Source organism: Pseudopipra pipra, chromosome 18 (genome assembly GCF_036250125.1).
Source record: "Pseudopipra pipra isolate bDixPip1 chromosome 18, bDixPip1.hap1, whole genome shotgun sequence".
Classification (NCBI taxonomy): domain Eukaryota; kingdom Metazoa; phylum Chordata; class Aves; order Passeriformes; family Pipridae; genus Pseudopipra; species Pseudopipra pipra.
The window spans coordinates 2,629,359-2,648,385 of NC_087566.1; the positions used below are offsets into that span (position 1 = coordinate 2,629,359).

The 19,027-nt window shown below is 47.4% G+C and overlaps 1 protein-coding gene across 1 annotated transcript in view; it reads left to right on the forward strand.

Annotated features, from left to right (window-relative positions):
• TBX3 (T-box transcription factor 3) overlaps positions 1-19,027 on the forward strand; it is a 433,177-nt gene that overhangs the window by 59,413 nt on the left and 354,737 nt on the right. Inside the window, exon 3 of the mRNA XM_064674670.1 lies at positions 1,158-1,278. The gene's annotated coding sequence lies outside the window, so the exon portion shown is untranslated. The remainder of the gene's footprint in view (positions 1-1,157; positions 1,279-19,027) is intronic.

The following is a 19,027-nucleotide window of genomic DNA, read 5'->3' on the forward strand; positions in this document are numbered from 1 at the left end:
CATTCACACCTGTTTCTGCTGTCTCCCTCTGGGGGACCCTCTTTTTCTCTGGGGTTGCTACAGCTCATAGTCCAAGTGTGGTCAGTGGCAGAGATTCTTAGGTAGCTCTGCAGTGCAATTAATTTTTGTTGGCATTATTACTTTCCTGGTGACATCCTCACCTGTTCTAAATAGACTGTAGGTGATCATTTTTCAGACCTTAGTCTTGTTTAGGATTTCTTTCACCTCTTAAACTCCTTAAACAACCACGTCTCACACGCCTGCTCTGATATACTTTGCCCTGTCTCTTCTTTTCCCCTCCTCCTGGCACTAGCAGCAACATGTAAAATAATGTTAATAATGATGATGATAAATCAGCAATTAAGTATTCACTCATTAAGTAATTATTGATTCTACCTTGTGATTTTTCAAAATTAGGGTGAGCTAAAAGCGCACATGAACAGAAGCTCAGCTGACTGACTCAGTGAAATGCAGTTCCTTGTTTGTTTGATCCCCACAGCTTCATTCACTTACCAGATTTATACTGCTGGAAATATTTGTTTACATATGGGATCATTTGATGTTGTTATTTACTGAAGTGCAGCATCTGTTTTGAACTAATTTTACGTTGCTATGACTGTCTTTTCTCCTTTCTCACAAAGGAGTAATTGTATGTGTGCATTTGGATCTGCACAGAGAGAAGGTTATGCTGATTTAACTTAGTTACAACAGTTAGTAAGTAGCACTTACATGAGTAGTAGAAGATTTGTGTGTGAAGCCTTGCAGAGCACTTCTCCTAATAACCCCAGTTTACATCTTTAAAAGATTAAATACCTTTTAAAAACAAACAGTCTTTGTGTTTGAAAAACTGGGAAAAGGGTTTCTTTTTAGCATCTTGATTTTATACCTGCCTGCGAGCCATCTCTGTTATGAGGAAGGTTGACATGAACAGGAATTCTGCTGGTTTAGCCTATATTTTTCTGCAAAAAGATTCATATTTTTACCCAAGCCTTTCCCTGTGTACCTCTCAGTTGGCACAGGCTGCTGCTCCTTCCTTCACTCTATGTGTGACAAAGACTTGGAAAAACTAATCTTGCATGGACTGTACTAACCAGCATTTTAAGGTTCCAGTGTTAGAATGTTCTTTCCACTGAAGCAGCAAATTTCTGTTCTTTCAGAGTTGTGGTTTTAAGAAGATGGAGGTGGCTCATCCTGCGTTACAGGACAGGACAGGGGATTCCAAACCAAAACACTGCCCAGTTCTGACCAGCGCCTCTGTGCTGCTCTGGAAGAGGATGGGTAAGTCCAAAAGCAAGAAATATGCTTTTCATAGACTGAATGTTGCAAAGAAGGTGTATTAGGAACTTCTTTAAAAGGGATTTAGAAGGTAGAACCACGACATCACAGAAGACCCTGAGTTGGAAGGGACCCACAAGGACCACTGGAATCCACAGGTACAGGGGTAAGGAATTATTTTAACAGGGCAGGTCTCTGGCAGGAATGTCAGACCTGTTGCATCAGGTCATCAGTCACTCTTGAGCTACTGAAGGCAAGAAAAATGCTTCTATAAGGAAAATTTCTTTAGATTGTTTGCTGCAAACCTTCTGCACAGTGTTCCTGAGCTGTGATCAGAGTCACTGTTATAGACTGGGGATGGTAAGAGCTGATTTGGGGTTCTGTCAGAAGGGTATTAAAAGGCTCCCTGTGCCACAAGGCATTGAGGATGAGAGCCTGGTTTGAGGGAGCTGTCCAGTACTAGCTGGAGAAGACAGACACTGTGCTGCTCTTCTCCCTGGATATTTTATTAAGTTCTTTCCCCCCTCTCTTTTACATTTTCCCCTAACACATTCTAGAAGTACTGCCAATGGCTAAAGGGCTGTTGGCTCTAAGAAATATTCAGAGAAAGTAAACTCATTGAGAAAAACAAAATGAAAAAACCCTCCCAGGCAAACTAAAGTGGAGATTTAATGAAGAGCATAGAAGTGAACAGAAGGAGGGGGGAGCATCTAAGGGGAAAAATAACATTTAGCTGCCATCAGCCAAAATATAACAGCCTGTAAGGGCAAGTTGATTTTGTCATCACTAAAGCCAGATGTTCCTGAACGTTGCACTTGCTTCAGGAAAAGAGATACTGGCAACAGAAAAGCAAGATGTGACTGACTGGGTGAGCCAGTCGGGAATAGGTGGGCATAGGATGTGGTTGATCCATGATCACATGGAGAGTGCAAACTGAGACTGCATGTCTGGCTCAGGGCAGTCTGCATGTCAGCCCTGAGACACTGCTTTTGCTAATGCTGGGGTTGCAAATGGGGAAGGAGGATTCCTTTCCCTGCAGGAGTTTTGAGCAGTCCATGTTTTGCAGGATTTCAGGCCACCTGAAGGTGTTGGTCCCTTGTGGTGTTGGATGTGTTAACCAGTGGAATTGTCTCTGGCTGAAGGGTGGTGCTAAGGCACAGATTTGCCCTGATTGTGGTGCTGGGGGGGCACAACTGCCCAGGGCACTCTTGGGCAACTTGGATGCACAGCCAGTTCTCAGAGAAGCATGGAATCTTAACCCTGCTCCTCTTTCAGGAATGGGCTGTGGAGGGGATGGGAATTAGTTGTGAGGGGGGAAAAGCAGGAGCTTGGTATTAGGAGGGGATGAGGGGGCTCTGTGCTGAACCACATTTCACTGCTTCAAAAAAGAGGTGGATTCTCACCTGATGTAGCCCAGCTCCAGTCAGGAGTGAAGCAGCTGAAGTTGATGTCAGGGTTGAATCAAAATCAAGCCTGAAGGGAGCAATATCATTCCCACGTTGTTTTTCTGCTCTGTTTTTAGTCCTGTTGCACCTCATTGTGACCAAAGATGTGGAAAGCTCCATTGTAAGAGGGTTTAAGAATGGATCAGTTTGCCATTTGAAGGGAGAAGCCCACTGCTTTGTGGTTGCAGTGCAGGTGTTTGTGCTGTATCTACACTGCAGTGCTGTGGAGCTGTTCCTGAGGCAGCTGTTAACAAGCTTTGGTACTGTTTGTGCTGCCAGAACCATAATATAATCCTTATAGGCCTGCAGCTTCATCCTCTCCAAAAATATTACAGACTCTACCTCTCCCTCTTGCCATACTGCAAGGACCACTGCTGCTCCCTCCCTTAAAACCACCTCAGCCACGTGTAATCAACCTATTCATCCTTTGGACTGAAAAGTGGGGATATTTTCTTTAGTTTTAGATTTGATTTTTTCAAAAATCTGAAAACCCGATCAAACAGATCCTGCAGCTCCTGAACCCATCCTGCTTTTGCCATTCCCCATTTGAAATCCGAATTGTTTGTGTGGGTCAGGGGGATAAAGATGAGGAGACACACTCAGGCAGCACAGATCTGTGTAGCTTCCCTGCTGCTGCCAGCCCAGGTGACTCAGACCAGTGGAAGAGCTGGCTGAGGGCTGTTCCACACTAATAGGGAAGAGAGAACTCGAGGGGTTAAAGGCAAGAGCATCCCTTTTATAATTAGGACAGATCAGAAGTGGAGCAAAATGTTCTTGCAGCTGAATCAGCTGCCCTCTAACCAGCCTGGAGTCTGGAGCTGGGGCCTGATGGACACTTGTACAGAATGCAATTTAATCTGTAATGGCTGAGGAGGACTCCTCAAAGTCTGCGGCAAATGGCAATTATTGTCCCTTTTTGTCACATCCCCCCCAACCAAAACAAAAAAAAGAGGAAAATTAATGAAAATAACAACAGGGAAGCATCCTAACTAGCATGCCCTGCCTCCCCCTTTCTCTTTAAAAATCCTCTGCAATGTAGTGCCTGAAATGAGCTGCCCAGTATAATAAAATCTCTGGAGCACCAATGTGAAAGCAGAATTCCTCCCCCACACACAGGCACACACCCCCTTCTCCCTAATGAGCAGGGAGACGCCAGCTCGGGGCTGCAGCCAGTGTTAAATTAGCAGAGAAGGCCATCGAAGTGGGCTGACTCCAGCCTAAACTGCCTTAAGTGTCTGTTTATTAAATCACACCAGCGCTCAGAGTCTGCCCTGCTGCCACATCAGAGCTGTCTGCACACAGACAAACCCGGGGCAGTCCCGGGGGATCCTGGGCCAACTGGATCCTGGTGGTAATAAAGGCAGGGAGAGGGAGGAGGGAGCAGCCCCTCACCAACAGCCCCTCGTTAGGCTCATTGGGTGTCATTCTTCAAGAGCAGGAAAACCTCTATTTAGGGTCTCTGTTTGCATTTCTGACATTGGTACCTGGACCTCTTGAAGCTGTGGAGTTGTCTTCCTCTCTCCTTGGTGCACAACAAGTCATGGCAGGCATTTGCTTGCTAAACTGGTGTGTGTGAGCCTTGGAGAGCAGCTTCCCTGGGCCAGCTCCTACTGGGAAGTGTGGCCTGCAGTTTAAACCCTCCTGAGCTGCAGTGTGAGCAATGCCTCACAATTTTCTATCAGAATTCCCTGGTGTCAGTCTATCTAAGGCTTTGGAAATAGAAAAATGCACTGTTCAAGCCTCAAACCATCATATTAAGGCAGGGGAAAAAATCAAAATGCTTCTGTATCTTTGCACGGTGGGAGGTGCAGTGAGGGTTTGACTCTGGAGGGGATTTCAACATTGACTGCAAAGCACTAATATTGCATATTCTGCAGTTAGGGCAGGCAGGAGAGAGATATCCCAGCTGTAAACCTTGTTCTGTCAATCAGGAGACATCACCACTATAGCTGCTACTTCTGAAACAAGTTGCTCACCAACAGCCCTACTGCTGTCCCTTCTTTTTCAAGGAATAGTTTTTAAATACAATTGGAACCAGAGCTGCTGGTTTGTGACCCCTACTGCTTATTTTCCCCATGGATCTGTCTTGCTCTCTACCCTACACTTCCAAGGCAAGTCTTCTTTCTGCATAAATCCATGGAGAGGAGTCTTGGGGAAAAGTGGAATAACCTTTCCATCCCATAAGGAAGCCTAGAATGAAGTTTTGGAAAAGTGTCTGAAACAGTCCAAGTTTGTTCTTGTGAATTCCATGGGTTAGCTGAACAGCTCTTAAATTTGCCATCCTTCCACTTAGCCCTGATCTCTCTCTGCAGTAAGATTTTTAACCTTCAAACAAGGTTTTCCCCTGCGTGTTGTCAGGTCAGGAAGTTGGGTGTACAACACGCAGCTCCAGTCGTGTTTATTTGAACAAACTGGCGATACTTCCATGCTTGTGTCCCCTGCTCAGCCTGCAGGTTTGTGTCTTCCATGAGGGGTTTTTGCTGCTCCTAGACTTCCATTGTGCAGCCCAGATGGCCACCCTGTGAAAGCAGGTTAGGAGTCGTGGTCAAGCCTCCTTCTGTGAGGTGGCCCGTTGACACTGGAGAAGAGCAGCAGTTGTTGAGCTAATTTGTATGAGGAAGGAGCCATGTAAAGTTTAATATGAAGTGGTTGGTTTAGCTGGCAGAAAGGGAGAGGTGGGCTGTTTTCCATTTCCCTTCAAAATGTCAAACACTAATAGTCTCTTCCGCTCATCCCGAGATTGCCAAATAATTGACTCCCGCCTACAGCAAAAACCTCCCCGATCCACAGGGCAGGAAGCTGATGACAGCAATTGCCTGAACGTGTCCAAATTAGCCAACCCCTTGCAACCCCAGCAGGGTCAGCAGTGGCAGCCCAGAGGTCGTGGGGCAGCAGGAGATGGAGGCTGAAGATTGCCCTGCTTCCTCTGCCCTCTCATGCCTCCAGGACATAGCAAGGACATGAGGGATTCCCAGCCGGAGCAGCCGGCACCTGAACTGCATGTCCAACAGAGAGGTGTTTATTCAGAAGATCTGCTCTGAGTTAGCCAAAACAGGGCTTTGGGGGAGAGCAGGGGAAGTGCCTGGCCCTGGAAGAGGCAGCAGAGCACGTGTGTGTGTGGGGTGACCCGGTGTCACACAGCCCCTGCCGTGTTTTCTCCAGGGTTTCCTTGCTTTGCTGCTCGGGACTGACCTGTTTACAACTCGCTGGGGTCCGTTCCAGTGCTGGATTGTTTTTTCTGTGCCTTCATTTGCTCTTCTGCAGCTGTGCAAGCGACTGCAGGAAAACTTAGGGACAGAGAGAGACATACACAGGGAGAGGAGCCAGAGAAGGGTGTCCACCAGGCTGTTCCTGAGTTGGGAGCCTCATCAACACATCCAGTGAGGTGTGCTGGGCTGTTTGCTTTTATAGTGATGGAAATAAAGCAGCAAAGAACCTCTGGCCCCGTTCCCCTCTCTCCTGTCTTTGAAAGGACTGCAGTGTGCCTGTGACTTCCTGAAAGCACCTCAAGCATCCAAGTGTTGTGGCCTTTTCATAAGATTATTTTAGGACTCGGAGAGAGGACAGAGGGAGAGAGAGGGAAGCATTGTCTCAGAGCTGCCAAGCAATGCCTCTGTTGTTACAGGCAGGATGAGAAAGTTTTAAGAGCGGGCTCTTTGTGTGCTAGGCTGTATTCCTGCATGTGTTTCCTTCCCAAAGCCGAGGAGCTGGGGCTGGGGAGCCTGCCCTGACAGCTCCCTGAGTGTGCTGCTGCAGGTCAGGACCTCTGCCCAGGGAGGGAGCACTGCCCGTGGGCCTCCCACGTCTGCGCACGGAGAGCCTGGCTGGGCGCTCTGTCACACTCTGACAAAGGTCACTCTTACATCCCGTCTTCTGAAAGGTCACAGCATGACCCCAGGTGCAGGAGAAGAGGAGGAGGGAGAAGGCAGCTTTCTTCCTTATTTTTATTTGTCTTTAATTCGTTACTTCTGCCTGAAAAGATACACTTTGCCTTTGCTCTTGTGCTGCCCCCTCTCTCGACCCACACTGGCACCTTCTCTTCCTAAATGCTACTGCATAAGCCTTCCCTTTAGAGGTTTCACTGGCTGGGTACTGGATTTTCTCCTCTTTCTCCACTCTGTTCTCTCTGCAGAGCTTAGCTGTTACCCCTCAATGAATAAGCAAACACTTCCAACCTTGCTGTGCCCTCCAGATGTAAAACTGAGCACAGTTTGTCACCACAGCTTGTGTAAGGTGCACACAAACTACTCACTACACAGGTAGTTTTTCCCCCAAGGGCTGGGAAGGGGGGAAAGTAACAATCCTTTTCTGACTTATCCTGCTGTATTGTGGTAAATGGATACATCTCCTGACGGGAAAACTCCCTTCCCTTGCTCCTTTCTGTCAGTGAGACAGGGAGGGAGGGTGGCCAGATCCTCAGGTGTCACACCCTGTAATGCAGAGTTGTTTCCCAAACTAGGATTTACTGAACCAGCCAGAGGATGACAGTAATTTGCTTTTCTTGACTTAAAGAAGGCCCAGTGCTTAACGAGACATTTATGTTCAACCACCCATATGGCTTCAATTCAGAACTGATGTCTTTCACTGCTGGATCATCCTCCCAGTGTGATTCGAAGTTTTTTCTTGTCACAGAAATTGCAGCAGCAATAGAATTATTTTCTGCATTTCAGGTGCTGTTGGCAGGGATAAATACAGGAGGTTTCTCTGTCTGCTCATTTTAATAATTCTTTTCCTAAGGACTGGACTGTGTCCCCAAAGACAGAGGTGCTGGATGGGATTCTCTGTGAGGGTGGTGGAAACATGGGAGATAAAGTTTTAGAGACACAGTTGACTTTGTGAGGGTGATAACTTGATACAAGTCATTTGCAGCATTCACTCTCCACACAGAATTTCCTTAAGATGTTTAGGTAGAGATATAAAGAGTTAGAAGCACGGAAGAGTCACTTTTCAGAGAACTGACTGTAACTATTGTGTAGGAGACAGCCTGTCCCTGGCTGGTCTTTGAAAAACAGATAGCCAAGTTTTCACTTTGCAATAAAATGTTCATCTATCTTAGATACCTGCAAGGGCTCTTAGTTGGGTCATGTCTCACAGTATGTTTTTTAGGACAGTGTTCCTTTAATAGAGGTACTTGCTGTGAGCCCAAAATAAATAAGTAGCCAGAGACTGTCTTACTTTCAGGAGTGTAAATACCTTAAAAAAATCCACATCTAATTCCCAGGATCTCAGAGGAAATTCATGCAGCTTGCAGACTGCCCACCAAGCCAGTCTACCTGTTCCTGACCTTTAACTAACCAGATCGATAGAATTCTGGTATATTGGCCAGACCACAGAAAAGTCAAAATCTGTGGAGAAGCAGTGAGTTGCATAAGGTCAAAAACCAGGTCATGGTCGAGCTGGGAATGCTGATGAACTGGGCTACCTGTTGAGGAAAGAAAGGAGGAAACAGCCATGAGATGAAGAGTACCCAAAGGTGGTTTTCCAGGTTCCCAGTCAGAAAGGAGACTGTTCCACTAATTGGGTCTTAAAAGGTCTTTTCTATTCTGTTTAAATTCTTATAATATGCCCCTCACCAAGATGTGAGAGTGTCTGTCTAAGGATGTCTCTCTTTTCATCCTTTTCAGCTGTGTTTGTTTTCCTCTCTCCCCTTACCCATTCTTTGCAAGTTCATGAAGAGCATTCAGACCCCACGAGGGGGTCTCTACAGATCCCCTAAGAAGATTAAGCTCTCTGAATATTTCATGCCCCTGATTGACAGTTCTTGAGGACCTCTTGTAAGCCTGGCGCCCGTATTCTTGTTCAAAAAAAAAAGAGAGAGGGAGAGGGAGACAAGAAAATCACATCCACAGAAAAAAAATTGATCCTATGGGCCCGACCTCTGCTGACAGAAGGCACTTCACGGAGGCAGCTCCTCCCGGACATCTCCCCCTCCTTCCCCTCCCCACCAGTGAAATAAAAGGAAAGTAATGGGATTTTAAGAGGCAAGGAGCAGCCAGAGGAGGAGGTGGCTGTGCCCCCTCCGCTGTGATTTGGCTCATGGCCCCTCAAGAGCCATTGTGCCTCGGTCCCTGACTCATTCTGCGCCGTGCCTGCCCTTCCCTAACGAGCTGGCCCTCATTAGGGCTGAGCTGGGAGCCAGCCCTGCGCTCTCCGTTCCGCCCCATTAAGGGTTTGCCCCTGGTTGACAGCGGGGAAAGGGAGCCGGCGACCTGTAAATCCTCATCAGGCTGTTCAGAGCCTCCCTTCCCCTTAATCACCCCGCAATAGGCAGCTGAGAAGTTTCTCCTTTATTTAGAGAGGCAGGGCCGAGGAGATCCACTCACGGGCTGGGTTTAGGAGACATTCCTTGGTGGAAACAGGAGGGTGAGGATGAGGGGGAGAAAGGCAGGAACAAGCAGCAGGAACAAGCAGCTCCAAGCCCTTCCTGCAGCTGGAGCACAGGGAGATCATTTGCTGCTGTGTTTGCTGCAGACACCAGTGTCACACTGCAATGTCCCATGTGCTTCTGAGCTGGTGCTGGGGCAGTAAGTGGGCTGCACAGAGTCTGTTCTTGTAGCCAGGTGACATTTAGTGTGGGAGCTGTTAAACTTACCTGAGAATTGTAAATCTCAGTAGGGATAGTAGCTGTAACTACAGAAACACTGACTGAAAGGCCCCCATGCAGCCAACTGCTGTCTGTTGGCTCCAGAGGGTCACTTGGGGTTCTCAGGATCTGCCTCTCCTGGATAAGCCGCTTTTGGGGCTTGTTTGAGATATAGGTGTAGATTTCTTGGTGTGGCTTATCCAAACTTGGGCTCATAGGCCTTTTCTTCAGCTCATTTTCGGACCAAAGAGCAGCAACCTAGAGGAGGATGCTGCCAGGGCACGTTGCAGTTCTGCCAACAAGCGTGTGACAGGAGAGAGAGGAGAGGGAGCTCAGCCCTTCTCATCTTGAAAGAGCTGGGAACAGCCATGGATTTGACTTCCCCTGTTTTCTGAGAGTAAATTAAGGTCATAATTCAGAGCTTTGTTTGGAGCTGCTCCTGAGGCAGAAGAGGCTGGGTAGGGGAGGAGTGAGAGAGCCATGTCAGTACTGAACACAGTTCCCCACAGTGCTTGGTGAGAGCAACATCTTTTCACGGCTTCAGCACATCTGCACCTCTCAGAGTGAGGGCTCCTTGCCTTCTTTGAACTCTGCAGTGCTTGTGGTTATTGCTCTCTTACTCCAGATTGAAAATTTATTTCTGTGATGTTGTTTACAAGCTGTTTTTGAGCCCAGAGCATGCAGAGGGAAGGACATACCCACTGCTCTGAAACAGGGATCTGTTGGCTGTTACTGTGAAGGAAACCATTAATCTATGGGAACACTGACTTTGTCCAAGATCCCTCTTTTACTTATCCCTCGATGGGCTTGTAGAAGTCCAGAACTAACCAAAGAGCAGGGAGTATCAGTCATCTCAGATCACTGACAGGTTTAGTCAAACAGACAGGACCTGCCTAAACACCTTACAGAATTTTACCCAGGCATTTCAGGCAGGGAGCAGTTGAGTTTAGGCCACAGCAAGTCAACCTTCTGCTTTTATCCTTGTAGTGCAGGGAGGGCTAGTGAGGAATCCCTGCAGTCCTGCATTCCCCATGGTGTTCACTCACCAAGAAAGGCAGATGCTCAGGTGGGAGCACATGAACCTGATGGTCCCGACAGTGTTGGTTCTGGACTCACATTATTTAGGATGGTTGGAGGGAAGGACAGAAAAAGGAAAGCAGATAAGTTAGAGGCCTCTGTGCAGAAATTGGCACAGCTTCCTGTTGGGAAGTTCATGGGAATCATCCCTGGTGCTGGGGGTACTCCCCAAACGTGGTGCAAAGGGATTATGGCCCTGCAGGTGGATGGAATGGTCATTGCTGAGGGATTAGGAGACTCGGCCAACCTTTGCACTACTCTAATCTTTTCCATGCTCAAGACCCCAGAGTTGTTGGACTCAGCTTAAAGTTTCCTCACAGCTGTTAGACTTGCCTTCTCAGCCTGGCTGATCTGCAGCCTAACACAGATCTCTGTTAAACCTGAACATCCTTTGAGGGGAGGTGCAGTGTTTGTGTGTGAGGTACAGCTGGGCCCTCCAGTAGCACTTTGGACCATGTGAGAAGGGGACTCTTTGAGATACATGTAGGATGCTACATGTCAGAAGCATAGACAATTTTATAAAGCATCTGTTGAGCCAGCAAGTTATCCAGTAAGATAACCTTTTTAAAGTCAAGTATTATTTTTAACAACTGACTGATGTCCTGTTTCTTTGCAGTACCACCTTGGGGGAATGCCAGTGCCATTCCTCAGTAGCACTTATCCTGCCAGTGTTCTCTGGATGGGGTGTGCAGCTCATCTTGCAGCTCATTATTTTGGTCTGGAGGCAAAAGCAGAGCCCCTGGGTGTTGATAACCATCATAGAAAAGATTTGTATGCAAACAGAATCAAAGGAAGTGTAAGCTCTTGATTAGTCTCTCGCCACTGGTATTAAACTTTATAAAGGCTCGATTGTTAGGGCACAATCTTGTCACCCTCAGTCTAGTCCTTGTCAGTTGTCACTCCTGGCACTGCCAGGTGGAGTTCAGGGTCCCACCCTGTGCCCTGCCTGTGTGCTGGGAATGCTGGGCAGACAGCAAACCATTCCAGGACTGTGCCAGGGGCTTGGAGGAACTTAATCCTCTCCCACTGAAATGAAATGATGGGACATGGACTAGACTTTAATCTTAACTGTAGCCACTGATATGAAGTGGAAAAAACTAGGCAGACTTCCTGGTCAGGAAGAATGAATCCTAGGTCTGGGAACTTTTTCCTAAGTTTTGAAAGAGGAAGAACCATACCCACAGTTTTCCTGTAGTGGGTACAATCTCTACAGACAAACCCCTAGATCTGAGGTCAGGTTTAATCCAGGTCTGCAGTACAAGGATTTTCTGTCTGGTTCCTTAAAAGCCCTTCCTCTACTCAGCTGCTTTGTCAGGCTGAGCAGAGCAGCTGAGAATGACGGAGCCTGGAGACAAAGCTGCCCCTGAGTCATTCCCAGCTCTGCCATGGTTTGCCCAGTCTCTCTCATGGACACAGAGAAGGAGCTTTTCAAAAGTGACTGAATGCCTACCATCCTCTCATCACTCCTCTTTCAATTCCAGATGAGCACCAAATAAAGCAGGGGAGGCTGAAGGTCATTTTCTTGATGGCAGATTTGTGCTTCTCATCAGCCACACTATTTCATCTGTAAAAAGAGATATTTTTTGTTGTTGGAAGGAGTCTGCTCTCGTTTGGGACTGATGGGGTGTATTCAATGCCCAGCTTTCAGGTATCTCCCTGCATTGATAAGAGTAGGAGGCTCTTCACATGTGCTGTTCTCCTGCTCTGAGTGCTCTGGAGAAGCCTGTTTGCCTCCCTCTTCTGTCTGCACAGAGACTTGAGGGAGAAATCCTTTCCTTGACTTAGATAGCTGGGGTATAAATAAGCAGGCAGTGAAAACTTCCCTCAGTTCTACAAACTCCTTTGCTTCAGGAGGACTCCAAAGGTCCTCATGTGCTGGGGTGCTGCAATGGTCAAGAAAGTTCTGTGTCTTTTTCCAGGAGCAATTTCTACCTCTTATATTAAGCACAGTGCTATATACAGCTTATTGATAATATCACATTTTTCTGGTATGGGCTTTGCACAGAAAAATATTTACAAAGACCTGCCTCATCTTCTGTTTCTGGACACCTGATATGGTTCAACATATTGCTCTGCACAGCATCCCGAGCTCCCTACAGGATTGGGGAATAGTACAAGCTGGAAGGGACTTTTGGAGGTCATATATCCAAGCACTGCTCAGAGAAGAGGGGAACAGCACTTCAGAATCCTGCTATCTACCCATACAACTCTCTCTTCCCATCAGGGTTTCCAGGAGTCAGAATTGCTGCATCCTGCCAGCCCTCCCTGCTGGAGGGGGTTTCTGAACTGAATGTGGCCAAAGGAGGCTGTGTGACCTCTGTGGGACAGAGCTGGGCTGGGTTTGCTGGGGGGGTGTCTCAAAATTCAAATTCATGTCACCCATCCAAGTGGAAAACTGCACAAAGCTGCAGTGCTGTGTGTGTTTAAAAATGATTATCACAGTAACAGAAAACTAAGGATTTTCATAAGGTAATGGAAAATCTAGGTTCCCTTTTGGAATGCTTATCCAGGTTCAAAACCAGGGTGGAATTTAAACTTGGGGTTTAGGGTTCTGGAATTTCTGGATAACTTTTTCCATTTTAATTTGTGGTTTGGGAATAGAACCAGAAAGACCAAGATACCTCACAATTTATTCAAGCTTTTGGAGTTGTGAGCAGAAGTAAAAATGTCCTAGAAATCTCACACAAGCTCCCAATTTCCTCAAAGGTCTGGAGCCCAGTTTGGCAGAGTTGGGAAGCTGCAAAGAGATGTGTGAGTGGGGCCCTGTAAAGGCAGGATCAGGGTCTTTAATACTTTCTCCTCATCAGGTTGCACTTGTTGTTCCACGGGGTCCAAGCAGGTTGGGAGAATCACTGCCTTTGCCTTCCCTCACACAAGAGATTTTTCACTGAATGTTGTCACAGGTCTTTGAGAAAGTGAAGATATCACCAGAGAGAAACACTGGCCATTTCATCCAAAACTGAGCTTTTTCTATAAGGAAAGGGATCACAATTATGTTTGCAGAGGCTGCATTTTGCCTTGAATAAGCTGGCTAAAATCTGGAGCTGAAATCCATAGACATTTTCTTTTGGGTAGAGAGAGAGAGATTCTTCTTAAATCTATTTTGCCAGTAGCAAGAGCTGTACATGTGCTGTGACCCAACGTGCTGCCCATGGAGGTGTCTGGAAGCACGTGGGGAGGAAGGAGTTAAGGATTCTGCTCCGTGAGCCATCCACAGCAGGGAATGACCCAGTTTAAAAGGGTTAACAGTATTTGGTTTTTCAGAACTATTTGTTATATCAAGTTAGTGCAGCAGAGGTCACACAGGTCACTGTGCCTCCCCCTTCCCTTTCCATCCCCAGCCCCTGCTCCACTCCTTGTTTCTCCTCTAATCTGATGACCTCAGACACAGCTCTTTCCTTATGATGTTCTTGACAGCATCTTCAGACAATGTGCAGCTCGACGCCAGTTGTCTTTCCCCTTTTCTCCTGTCCCTCAGGAGAAAACCTGGGATGCTAAAAGGCACTTTGTGCAGTGGGGAAAAAGCCTCAGCAATTTGTTCTGTGGTTTTTGGACAAGAGCAGCTCAGAGAACAGTTCTCCCTGTATGTGCCCTGTACACATGGCTGTCTTTCCTCCCCGTGTGTGTATTTGTCTCTTTCTGCTTTGGTTTTTGTTTTTTGTTTGATGGTTTGGTTTGGGTGTTTTGTTGTTTATTTTGTGTGTGAGTGTGATTAAATCCTCATTTATTTGTTGTACCTTCTGGTCTCTTCCATCACGATTGCTGAGTGTACCTTGCTGAACTTCTGAGCAGATGCTTTTTTGGGAGTACAAGTTAACACATTACTGTGTTTGCAAATGGGAATGGGAAGGTTTGGCTGGAATTTGCCCATGGGTTTAGTAACCAAACGAGGTCAGATTTGCCATTGTAACTGTGAGAGCTGAGTACAGAAAACCTTGCTGAGAGGGTTCCCCTCTGTCACCTTCTGCCAACTGAAGCTTGTCTTAGATTTTGGTCAGTGTGTTTTTATGGCCTATTTTCAAAGGTACTGAAGGTCCACTGAAAAGGAGAACCTCAGGTGCTTGGTGTCCTTTGAGAATCAGACTAGAATCAGGTGATAACAATTATACTTCTATATTTTTTCATCTTACCAGCATCACTGTGTTAACTTTGTCATACCATCCATGAGGAATAGGATATAAAACACCCTATCTGATATGAAACAGGGAAAAGTCTCATTTTCCTGCTTCCTCAGCTGCTTGTTGCTGTTTCTCATTTTCCTCCACCTGTGCCCTCCATCCAATCAGCTGATTTTTTTAAAAGAATTTTTTAAAGAATGTTCCTCGCTTCTTATTTAATTTCTTGCTCAATATGCAGCCAGAGCTTGAGGAGTTCCATGTGCTCTTGGGGGTCAGCTCAGTAAGGGTGGAATGGACTATTTTTCTTCCTCTGCTGTGGTTGGACTGGTCTCTGAGGAATGTGCTTTGCTTTCCTTAGGATGGGGGTACTCTAGTCCTGGATGTCCTTAATCTCCTGAGGGAAGTGAATGGCCACCAACAAGCAACTGCTGGTGATGGTAAAGCTGTTCCTTGCAGCCTTCCCAGAGCTGGGGAGCTGCCAGACCTCAGTGTTTCTAACAGATCTGAGGGATCAGTGAGAAAAAATGCCTGTGCATGTTTGCTTGAATTGAAAAGCAAATTGCAACTCAAGCGTGCGTGTGTGGCTTGCCTTTGCTTCGTGGTCATGTTCAAGTACATAAAGGCTATTAGTGTGAATGTTAATTAGAAAGCAAAGTTTAAGGCTGTGTCTTCTCTTAGAACTTTTCTGTACTACAGAAAGAAATCCAAGATTTTTAGTTCAGTCACCACAAATTGATGTATCTGGAGAGCAGGCTATATTCAAAGTTTCATGTAACTGGCAAAAGCAAGGTTCAATTAATACATTTTATTGTCAGCTTTTCCAGTTCACAACTTGCCTCTCTGTTGACATCACAAAGTCCCTTTCCCAGTGGCACGAGCAGTGACACTGGTGTAGCAATGGAAATGGTTATTTTGAGTTGCATTGCTTTGCTGGAGGAGCCATAAAAAATGTTGGCTAATGACCCTCTTCAGCTGAGCAACTGCTGAACCTATTGGAAGAAAATGTGCTGAAGTTTCACCTTTTCTAACCTTGGGTGGAACATTCCTGATGTTTCCATTACCCAGGATAGTGCAGCTCTCCAAGCCAGTAACTCTTATGTTTCAGAGCTTTGCTCTGGACTCTCTGGGAGGGTTCCAAATCTTTGCTCCAGCACCTGCCCAGGTGCTTCAGGATTTCTAGAGAGTCATGGAGTTGCTGTGTCATTTATTATGCAGTTCTCTCTGCATCTCACCATTGGCCTCAGGACCACGGGTTTTTGGAAGCACAAATGTGATGGAGAAAAGGAGTATCTGGAGGCATGAAACACTTTCAAGTGTTGTGGGTTTTTTTGTTGTTTTGTTGGAGTTTTGTCCTTAAAGAAAAAGGCAGGACCCTCGCCTGCCATTGCAGCATTTGTCTTACCCCCCAAGCCATCCAGGCTGAAGGACACTATTGTAACAGGGACATTCCAAGGAAGGAAGATGTCCAGTTTGTGCAGCGGGGGCGGGAGAGCATCAAAACAGGAATGGGAATTGGCAGCAGGAGCTCGGAAAGGCCAGAAGTTTCCAGGTCCGAAAGACAGCGGGAGAGGAAGTCAGTGAGTGCAAAAGGATTCCCTCTCTCCCCACCTCTCAGCCCCCACCCTCTGTCCTTCCTCCACACCCCACCCGGGGAGATGGGAGAAGAAACTTGGCAAGCCATCTTGTCGCCAATCAATCTGTGGTGTAACAATTAGCACTTAAGCAGCACTCACGCTAAACACAGGCTCAGAAAACACTTAAAAAGGAAAAGAAAACACACACACACACACCAAAAACGCAACAAACCAACAAACCCCAAACCCCAACACAACAACAAGAGGGGAAAGCTGGAACAGATCAATGCCACGCCAACCAGGAGGCACCTAATACCCCATTATTGACGGGGGCGCTCAGCAATTAGGCAGCCCCACCGCAGGAACGCACCCCCCCGCTGCCCAGCGCGTCCCCCAGAGGTGTTTGATGACAGCTTCATTTGTTAGCGTGATCCCAATAGCTGCCGGCGCCGGCATCCTTTCCATTACGGGAGAGTGCGAGGGGAGCCGGGGCTGGGGCCGCTCCCCCCGCGCCCCCGGCCTGCGGTAACAGAATCCAGTAGACACGGAGTCTGTCTGTGCGCTGGCTAAATTGATTGTAATGGCTTTCTTAACGTGCTGAAAGAGCCGACTGTTTTCTCGCCTCTAAGAAAGGCTGGAGGAAGGAGGGAAGTGACTCCAGCGGCTGCGGCGCAGTGGATGAAAGTAAACTTTTGTTTAGTAAAGCCCGGCCGACTGCAGACTGTCTGTGGCCTTTCAGCCGGCTCTCAGCGACGCTGTGCTTCACAAGAAAGGAGAGGGGGCAGAAAACAAACTGTCAGCTTCCTGCCTTGGCTCTCGCTCCCACAATAACCCCGCTGGTCTGGCTGCGCTTCCCAGAAGCTCGCTGGAAGGCTCTGAATGGCGTGCAGTCTGTTTGCAGAAGGTGCCTGCAGGACGAGGCTTTGCAGGGGAGTTTGGGCACGTGTAGGGTGGGGTGTGTGTGCTTTCAGATGCTCGGCTAGGCTGAGCCTTACCTCAGAAAGGTGTGCCGTGCTTAGGAGAAGCTAAGCCAAGCCTGGAGAAGATAGGGCCTCCTGAAGAGTGTCCAAACAGCATCTGCTATTGATAAACTGGTGTTTATCTGGAAGGCCAGGAGCCATCCTGGGACCCCCCAGGTGGAGAGGTGTGTCCCCTGTCAGACTGTGTGTGCAGTTGGATCAAACCCTCGTCACTCACTCAGACCTGGTCATCAGGGCAAACCCAGCAGGTGCCACTCGGGGGCTGGAGGTGCCCACTGAGCTGTTCTGAGGTGTGTGCAGCCTGTCCTGCTCCTCCTCACTGCACTGCTGCCTAGAGGAGCTGGGATCTGCCCGAGGAAAGCAGTGCTGGGAGCTGCCCAGAGTAACCTGGCCACTTTTATCCTTGGAGCATCATTGTGTACTATCTGAGCAGCCTTTGGCAACAAGGTAAACCAGCTAACACACAGGTATTTGGGCTCTCCTGGGAGGCAGTGTATGTTGTCATAGCTCTGTTCAGGTGATGTGGGCCATCCCCACCCCAGCATGGGGGGCTGGGGGACCAGTCTCACTCCTCAGTTACTCATCACTAGAGATACACTTTGGGTCCCTCTTCTCTTCCCATGGAATGACTCTCCTTGAGATACCACGGACCAGTAGATACCACAAAGGATGAGAGGGCCCAAACACCAGGGGTGCATTGTTAGGGCAGAGCAAAGGGGTTGAGGTTGGGTGTTGCAGTGCTGTCACTCAGGTTGCAGGTGGTCCCACACCTTCACACCCTTGCCCGGCTCAGAACTTGTATTTATTTTCAGTTCTTGTGAGTAGAGAAAGAGGCTGCAAAGTCCAACTGCTCGTGCTGCTGTAACCAGAAGCTGCTCTCTGCTTCTGACCAGGAGGCTTTAAGATGATGCCAGATGGGGCCACTAAAGCTGTGCAAACAATAGGGAGCACATAGGGGAGTCTGTTAATGGGTTTCTTTTGGAAGCATCAGCTGGAGCTGTTGAATGGGGCACATGACCTATTAAAAAAAGCCACTTGAGAAATGTATGACTGCTGAAACGATGGGATTTTTTTACCTTCCCTGTCTATGCCAAGCCACTAAGGGTCTGACATGCTGGATGCTCACACACTTGTGTTTGCAGCACTTGCCAATACACTTCATGGCTCATGCTCTAAAGCTCTGAGCCCCACGGGCTGGATGAAGTGTCCCAACCACATCGGGGAAGCCACATTTAAGGAGGTGGCTTCCACAGAAGTGTTGTGTGATTACCACTTCTGGGAAGGGGGAGCCTGCTGTTAGTGCAGATTCTTTCCATGGTCACAAACCAACATTTTACATGGGGAACAAGCAGCACAGTCAGAGTTGGCTGACAGAAGGCTGTGAGTGCAGAAGTTCCTCAGCCCTGAGTTCTGGGGGGGGTTTTATGCTCAGGGATTGTGGGATAGCTTGGCAAAGCTGTGGGTTTGAGCTCACATGAGGATCAGCTACTGATTCACTTTTTGAAGGGAAATGCCTCTACCTGCAGTGGCCAGAGTAAAAATGATGTGATGGAGAAGTGATGTTAAAACAGAAAATACAGATATGCTCCTTAGCAGAATCCAGGTCTTAAATTGCTCCAGACTGTGAAAGTATTTTCAGTTGATCTTTTTTCGAACAATGCTCCTATTTTCAGTTGATCTTTTTTGGAAGAATACTCCAACACCCTGGCTTGAGTCTGAGCACAGGGAGCTGATGACTCAGGGGAGGATCAATTCCGTGGTGGGCACTGTGTGCTACTTCACTGGATTGGGCTTGAAAGAGGAGAATTTCCTGAGAAAATGTCAAACACTAATTTCTCAATTGAGATTTGACTCACTCTGCTTGATACTTTACTATTTGGAGCACAGGCTTATGATTTTATGATGGGCAGGTCAGTCATTTTACAGTGCCATTCAAACAAGGTGGAAACTGCAGGAGAATGGTTGAATCTTCATT